We start from the raw sequence: 8983 nt of genomic DNA on the forward strand, positions 1-8983 counted from the left end.
CTGTAAATTCCAAACTATCAATGAAACATAGCTCCAATCAGATGAGCAGGACTTGTAGCTTTTTGCCTCTTGAATAGTTTTGGCATCTCACTTTATCCATTGAAGTTCAGAACGATTGGCTTCTATAAGAACTCAGAGTTCAGATAGTGTTATTGATTCTCCTAGTTCAGTATGATGATTCTTGAACACAGCTATTTTATGAGTCTTGGCCGTGGCCCTAAGCACTTTGTTTTCCAGTATTACCACCGGATACATAAATGCCACAGAAACATAATTGGGTGAACCTTTTCAGATTGTGACTCAACTTTGCTAAAGTCCCCAATTAGAGGTATCCAGGGTTCTTAAGCACACTCTTCTTTTGCTTTGGACCTTGACTTTAACCGCTCAGTCTCAAGTTTTCACTTGACACCTACACGCCACAAGCACATGGTTAGGGACAGCTTGGTTTAGCCACTTAGGCCAGGATTTTATTCCTTTGGGCCCTCCTATCCACTGATGCTCAAAGCCTTAGGATCCTTTTTATTTACCCTTGACTTTTGGTTTTAAGGGTTATTGGATTTTTGCTCTTGCCTCTTGGTTTTAAGAGCTTTTGACTTTTTCTGCTTGCTTTTTCTTTTTATTTTTTTTCGCCTATATTTTTTTTCTTTTTTTTTCTGCAAGCTTTGTTCTTTACTGCTTTTTCTTGCTTCAAGAATCATTTTTATGATTTTTCAGATTATCAAATAACATGTCTCCTTATCATCATTCTTTCAAGAGCCAACATATTTAACATTCTTAAACAACAACTTCAAAAGACATATGCACTGTTCAAGCATACATTCAGAAAACAAGAAGCATTGTCACCACATCAATATAATTAAACTAAGTTCAATGATAAGTTCTAAACTCATGTACTTCTTGTTCTTTTGAATTAAAACAGTTTTCATTTAAGAGAGGTGATGGATTCATAGGACATTCATAACTTTAAGACAAAGTTACTAAATACTAATGATCATGTAATGAAGACATAAACATAGATAAGCACTTAACATAGAGAAAACAAAAAACAGAGAAAGTAAGAACAAGGAATGAGTCCACCTTAGTGATGGGTGCGTTTCTTTCTTGAGGAACCAATGATGTCCTTGAGCTCTTCTATGTCTCTTCCTTGTCTTTGTTGCTCCTCCCTCATTGCTTTTTGATCTTCTCTTATTTCATGAAGGATGATGGAGTGCTCTTGATGTTCCACCCTTAATTGTCCCATGTTGGAACTTAACTCTCCTAGGGAGGTGTTGATTTGCTCCCAATGGTTTTGTGGAGGAAAATGCATTTGAGGCATCTCCGAGATCTCATGGTGATGAGCTTCATGCGCCTCTTGAGCTCCATGAATGGGCTCTCTTGCTTGCTCCATCCTTTTCTTAGTGATGGGCTTCTCTTCCTCAATGGGAATGTCTCCTTTTATGAAAGCTCCAGCTGAGTAACATAGATGGCAAATAAGATGAGGAAAAGCTAGCCTTGCCATGGGGGAGGACTTTTCGGCTATTTTGTAGATTTCAAGGGAGATGACTTCATGAACTTCTACTTCCTCTCCAATCATGATGCTATGAATCATGATGGCCCGATCCACAGTAACTTCGGATCGGTTGCTAGTGCGGATGATGGAGCGTTGTATGAACTCTAACCATCCTCTAGCTACAGGCTTGAGGTCCAGTCTTCTTAGTTGAACTGGCTTGCCTTTGGAGTCAATCTTCCATTGAGCTCCTTCCACACATATGTCCATGAGGACTTGGTCCAACCTTTGATTAAAGTTGACCCTTCTAGTGTAGGGGCATGCATCTCCTTGCATCATAGGCAAGTTAAACGCCAACCTCACATTTTCCGAACTAAAATCTAAGTATTTCCCCCGAACCATGGTGAGATAATTCTTTGGGTCCGGGTTCTTACTTTGATCATGGTTCCTAGTGATCCATGCATTGGCATAGAACTCTTGAACCATTAGGATGCCGACTTGTTGGATGGGTTTTGTTAGAACTTCCCAACCTCTTCTTTGGATTTCATGTCGGATCTCCTGATACTCATTCTTCTTGAGCTTGAAAGGGACCTCAGGGATCACCTTCTTCTTGGCCACAACATCATAGAAGTGGTCTTGATGAGCTTTGGAGATGAATCTTTCCATCTCCCATGACTTGGAGGTGGAAGCTTTTGTCCTCCCTTTCCCTTTTCTAGAGGATTCTCCGGTCTTAGGTGCCATCAATGGTAATGGAAAAACAAAAAGCTTATGCTTTTACCACACCAAACTTAGAATATTGCTCGCCCTCGAGCAAGAGAAGAAAGAAAAGATGAAGAAGAAGAAGAAAATATGGAGAGGAGGGGGAGAGGTGTATTCGGCCAAGAAGAGAAGAGAGGGTTGTGTTGTGTGAAAATGAGAAAGAATGGAGGGCTTTATATAGGGAAGAGAGGGGGGGTTAGGTTTGGCCATTTAGGGTGGGTTGGGTGGGAAATTGATTTTGAATTTTGAAGGTAGGTGGAGTTTATGAGGTAGGTTTATGGGGAAGAGTGGATGTATGTGAGTGGTGAAGTGGTGATAGGGAAGAGAGATTGAGGTGATTGGTGAAGAGTTTTGGGGAAGAGTGTTTATGGGATTGTGTGAAAGAAGGGTGAGAAGAAGTGAGTGGAGGTAGTGGAAATCCTGTGGGGTCCACAGATCCTGAGGTGTTCAAGGATTTACAACCTTGCACCAAATTAGGCATGTAAAATGCCTTTGCACACAACTCTGGGCGTTCAGTGCCAGATTGGTGCTTGTTCTGGGCGTTGAACGCCCATTTGTTGCCCATTTCTGGCGTTGAATGCCAGAACCATGCTTGTTCTGGGTGTTCAGCGCCAGCTCTTCTCCAGGGTGCAATTCTGGCGTTCAAACACCCAGATGCTGCCCATTTTGGGCGTTCAGCGCCAGAACCATGCTCTGTTCTGGCGTTGAACGCCAGCCAGGTGCTTTTTACTGGCGTTTAAACGCCAGTAAGGTCTTCCTCCAGGGTGTGATTTTTCTTCTGCTGTTTTTGATTCCGTTTTCAATTTTTATATTTATTTTGTGACTCCACATGATCATGAACCTAATAAAACATGAAAGAACAAAAAAAAAAATAAAATTAGATAAATAAAAATTGGGTTGCCTCCCAACAAGCGCTTCTTTAATGTCAATAGCTTGACAGTGGGCTCTCATGGAGCCTCACAGATGTTCAGAGCATTGTTGAGACTCCTCAACACCAAACTTAGAGTTTGACTGTGGGGGCTCTGGTTGACTCTGCAATGAGAGAAGCTTACTGTGCTTCCTCTCCATGGGTATAGAGAGAGATCCTTGAGTTTTAAATACAAGGTTGTCCTTATTTAATTGAAGGATCAATTCTCCTCTATCCACATCAATCACAGCTCTTGCTGTGGCTAGGAAGGGTCTTCCAAGGATGATGAATTCATCCTCATCCTTCCCAGTATCAAGGACTATGAAATCAGCAGGGATGTAAAGGCCTTCAACCTTTACTAACACGTCCTCTACTTGTCCATAAGCCTGTTTTCTTAAATTGTCTGACATCTCTAATGAGATTTTAGTGGCTTGCACCCCATAGATTCCCAATTTCTCTATTACAGAGAGGGGCATGAGGTTTATCCTTGAACCAAGGTCACACAGAGCCTTTTCAAAGATCATGTTGCCTATGGTACAAGGTATTACGAACTTTCCAGGATCCTGTTTCTTCTGAGGCAATGTCAGTTGATCCAGATCACTTAGTTCATTGGTGAACAAGGGAGGTTCATCTTCCCACGTCTCAATACCAAATAATTTGGCATTCAGCTTCATGATTGCACCAAGAAACTTGGCATCTTGCTCTTCAGTAACATCCTCATTCTCTTCAAAAGAGGAATACTCATCAGAGCTCATGAATGGCATAAGGAGGTTCAATGGAATCTCTATGGTCTCTAGATGAGTCTCATATTCCTTTGGTTCCTCAGAGAAAAACTCCTTATTGATCCTGGACGTCCCAGGAGGTCTTCCTCACTGGGATTTACGTCCTCAACCTCCCTTACAGGTTCGGCCATGGTGGTTATGTCAATGGCCTTGCACTCTCCTTTTGGATTTTCTTCTGTATTGCTTGGGAGAGTACTAGGAGGGATTTCAGTGATCCTTTTACTCAGCTGGCCCACTTGTGCTTCCAAATTTCTAATGGAGGATCTTGTTTCATTCATGAAACTCACAGTGGCCTTAGATAGATCAGAGACTAAATTTGCTAAGCTAGACGGATTCTGCTCAGAATTCTCTGTCTGTTGCTGAGTGGATGATGGAAAAAGTTTACTATTGTTAAACCTATTTCTTCCACCATTATTAAAGCCTTGTTGAGGCTTTTGTTGATCCTTCCATGAGAAATTTGGATGATTTCTCCATGATGGATTATAGGTGTTTCCATAAGGTTCACCCATATAATTTACCTCTGCTATTGCAGGGTTCTCAGGATCATAGGCCTCTTCTTAGAAGATGCCTCTTGAGTACTGTTGGATGCAGCTTGCATTCCATTCAGACTCTGAGAAATCATATTGACTTGCTAAGTCAATATTTTATTCTGAGCCAATATGGCATTCAGAGTATCGATTTCAAGAACTCCCTTCTTCATAGGCATCCCATTACTCACAGGATTCCTCTCAGAAGTGTACATGAACTGGTTATTAGCAACCATGTCAATGAGTTCTTGAGCTTCTGCAGGCGTTTTCTTTAGGTGAATGGATCCACCTGCAGAAGTATCCAATGACATCTTAGCTAATTCAGACAGACCATCATAGAATATATCCAGGATGGTCCATTCTGAAAGCATGTCAGAAGGACACTTTTTGGTCAGTCCTTTGTATCTCTCCCAAGCTTCATAGAGGGATTCACCTTTTTTCTGTCTGAAGGTCTGAACATCCACTCTAAGCTTACTCAGCTTTTGAGGAGGAAAGAACTTGGCTAAGAAAGCCTTGACCAGCTTATCCCCAGAGTTCAGGCTATCCTTAGGTTGAGAGTCCAACCATACTCTAGCTCTGTCTCTTACAGCAAAAGGGAAAAGCATGAGCCTGTAGACTTCAGGATCTACTCCATTAGTCTTAACAGTATCACATATCTGCAAGAATTCAGTTAAGAACTGAAAAGGATCTTCAGATGGAAGTCCATGAAACTTGCAGTTCTGCTGCATCAGAGAAACTAATTGAGGTTTCAGCTCAAAATTGTTTGCTCCAATGGCAGGAATGGAGATGCTTCTTCCATGTAAATTGGAATTAGGTGCAGTAAAGTCACCAAGCATTCTCCTTGCATTATTATTATTTTCGGCTGCCATCTCCTCTTCTTGTTCGAAAATTTCTGAAAGGTTGTCTCTGGACTGTTGTATTTTAGCTTCTCTTAGTTTCCTTTTCAGAGTCTTTTCAGGTTCTGGATCTGCTTCAACAAGAATATTCTTGTCTTTGCTCCTGCTCATATGAAAAAGAGGGACAGAAAAATAATAATAATAATAGGGATCCTTTTTACCACAGTATAGAGGTCCCTGTGTGAATAGAAGAAAAGAAGAAGAGAAAATCTGAACTCAGAGAGAGAGGGGGTTCGGATTTTTGGTGAGTGAGGAAGAGATGTTAGTAAATAATTAAACAAATAGAAGAAGATGAGAGGGGGAAGTGAATTTTCGAAAATAATTTTTGAAAAAGAGTTAGTGGTTTTCGAAAATAGTTTTTGAAAAAGGTTAGTAATTTTCGAAATTTTTAAAATCAAAAATTAAAATAATTAGTTAATTAAAAAGAAATTTTGAAAAAGAGGGAAGATATTTTCGAAAATTAGAGAGAGAGGGAGTTAGTTAGGTAGTTTTGAAAAAGATAAGAAACAAACAAAAAGTTAGTTAGTTAGTTGAAACAAATTTGAAAATCAATTTTGAAAAGATAAGGAGATAAGAAGTTAGAAAGGATATTTTAAAATCAAATTTTGAAAAAGATATGATTTTGAAGAAGATAAGATAGAAAGATATTTTTGAAAAGATATGATTGAAATTAGTTTTGAAAAAGATTTGATTTTTAAAATCACAATTAATGACTTGATTCACAAGAAATCACAAAATATGATTCTAGAACTTAAAGTTTGAATCTTTCTTAACAAGCAAGTAACAAACTTGAAATTTTTGAATCAAAACATTAATTGATGGTGTTATTTTCGAAAATTAGGAGATAAAGATAAGAAAAAGATTTTTGAAAAATATTTTTAAAATTTTCAAAAATAACTAAGAAAAAATGAAAAAGATTTGATTTTTGAAAAAGATAAGATTTTTAAATTGAAAATTTGATTTGACTCATAAGAAACAACTAAATTTTAAAAATTTTTGAAAAAGTCAACTCAAATTTTCGAAATTTATGAGTGAAAAAGGGAAAGATATTTTTTTATTTTTGAATTTTTAATGATGAGAGGGAAAAACATGAAAAAGACTCAATGCATGAAAATTTTGGATCAAAACAATGAATGCATGCAAGAATGCTATGAACGTCAAGATGAACACCAAGAACACTTTGAATGTCAAGATGAACATCAAGAACTTATTTTTGAAAATTTTTTATATGCAAAGAAAACATGCAAGACACCAAACTTAGAAATCTTTCATGTTTAGACACTATGAATGCAAAAATGCACATGAAAAACAAGAAAAGATGCAAAACAAGAAAACATCAAGATCAAACAAGAAGACTTACCAAGAACAACTTGAAGATCATGAAGAACACCATGAATGCATGAATTTTTCGAAAAATGCAAGATGAACATGCAATTGACACCAAACTTTAAATCTGACTCAAGACTCAAACAAGAAATACAAAATATTTTTTTTATTTTTATGATTTTATGAATTTTTTTGTATTTTCTTTTAATTTTTTTTCGAAAATCATTTTGAAAGGGAAAAATAAGGATTCCAAAATTTTTAATATGAATTCCAGGAATCTTATGCTCTTTAGTCTAAAACTCCAATCAAAGGGTCAGGCATGGCTTAATAGCCAGCCAAGCTTTAGTATGTAACTCAGACATGACACGCCTAACATGCCCTATCCAGAAGAATTAGACATGGCTTTACAGCCAGCCAGGCTTCAACATGCTTCATGAAACACTAGAATTCATTCTTAAAAATTCTGAAGAAAAATATATTTTTGAAAACATTTTTATTTTAAAATTTTTTTCGAAAACAAAGGAGAAATTTTTGAAAGATTTTTGAAAAAAAAAATTTTTGAAAACTTTTTTTTTTAAAATAAAGAGAAAATTACCCAATTTGAGCAACATGATGAACCGTCAGTTGTCCAAACTCGAACAATCCCCGACAACGGCGCCAAAAACTTGGTGCACAAAATTGTGATCATCAATGGCACCATCAACATGGTACGCTCAATTGTAATCTCAACTTTTTATCACAACTTCGCACAACTAACCAGCAAGTGCACTGGGTCGTCCAAGTAGTAAACCTTACGTGAGTAAGGGTCGATCCCACGGAGATTGTTGGTATGAAGCAAGCTATGGTCATCTTGTAAATCTCAGTCAGGCGGATATAAAATAGTTATGGAGTTTTCGAACATAAATAATAATAAATAGAAAGTAAAGATAGAAATACTTATGTAAATCATTGGTGAGAATTTCAGATAAGCGTATAGAGATACTTTCGTTCCTCTGAACCTCTGCTTTCCTGCTGTCTTCATCCAATCAGTCTTACTCCTTTCCATGGCAAGCTTTTTGTAAGGGCATCACCGTTGTCAATGGCTACATCCCATCCTCTTGTGAAAATGGTCCAAATGCTCTGTCACGGCACGGCTAATCATCTGAGGTTCTCGATCATACTGGAATAGGATTCACCCTCCTTTTGCGTCTGTCACTACGCCCAGCACTCGCGAGTTTGAAGATCGTCACAGCCATCCCTTCCCAGATCCTACTCGGAATACCACAGACAAGGTTTAGACTTTCCGGATCTCAGAAATGGCCATCCATGGGTTCTAACTTATACCATGAAGACACTAATAACTCGGACTCGGTCTCCTGTATTAGATATCCAAGAGATAATCATCCAATCTAATGTGGAATGGAAGTGGTTGTCAGGCACGCGTTCGTGGGGGAATGATGATGATTGTCACGTTCATCACATTCATGTTGAAGTGCGAATGAATATCATAGAAGAGGAATAAGTTGAATTGAATAGAAAAACAGTAGTACTTTGCATTAATTCATGAGGAACAGCAGAGCTCCACACCTTAATCTATGGAGTGTAGAAACTCTACCGTTGAAAATACATAAGTGAAAGGTTCAGGCATGGCCGAATGGCCAGCCCTCATAATCTAAGAACCAGGCGTCCAAAGATGATCCAAAGATCTCTAATACAATAGTAAACAGTCCTATTTATACTAAACTAGTTACTAGGGTTTACAGAAGTAAGTAATTGATGCATAAATCCACTTCTGGGGCCCACTTGGTGTGTGCTTGGGCTGAGCTTGAGTGTTACACGTGCAAAGGCTCTTTCTGGAGTTGAACACCAGATTGTAACATATTTCTGGCGTTCAACTTTGGTTTGTGACTTGTTTCTGGCGTTTAACTCCAGACAGCAGCGTAGAACTGGCGTTCAATACCCTTTTACGTTGTCTAAACTCGTTAAAAGTATAGACTATTATATATTGCTGGAAAGCCCTGAATGTCTACTTTCCAACGCAATTGGAAGCGCGCCATTTTGAGTTTTGTAGCTCCAGAAAATCTAGTTTGAGTTTAGGGAGGTCAGAATCCAACAGCATCAGCATTCCTTCTTCAACCTCTGAATCTGATTTTTGCTCAAGTCCCTCAATTTCAGCCAGAAAATATCTGAAATCACAGAAAAACACACAAACTCATAGTAAAGTCCAGAAATGTGAATTTAACATAAAAACTAATGAAAACATCCCTAAAAGTAACTAGATTCTACTAAAAACAATGCCAAAAAGCGTATAAATTATCCGC

General features: G+C 38.2%; 1 non-coding gene across 1 annotated transcript; it reads left to right on the forward strand.

The window, feature by feature from the left end:
• The first annotated feature begins 4826 nt into the window (after positions 1 to 4826).
• On the forward strand, positions 4827 to 4934 carry LOC112780206 (small nucleolar RNA R71). The gene has a single exon (XR_003191058.1). It is a non-coding gene; the product is annotated as a small nucleolar RNA R71 (small nucleolar RNA).
• The last annotated feature ends 4049 nt before the right edge of the window (positions 4935 to 8983 follow it).

Source organism: Arachis hypogaea, chromosome 19, assembly GCF_003086295.3.
Source record: "Arachis hypogaea cultivar Tifrunner chromosome 19, arahy.Tifrunner.gnm2.J5K5, whole genome shotgun sequence".
Taxonomy (NCBI): Eukaryota; Viridiplantae; Streptophyta; class Magnoliopsida; order Fabales; family Fabaceae; genus Arachis; species Arachis hypogaea.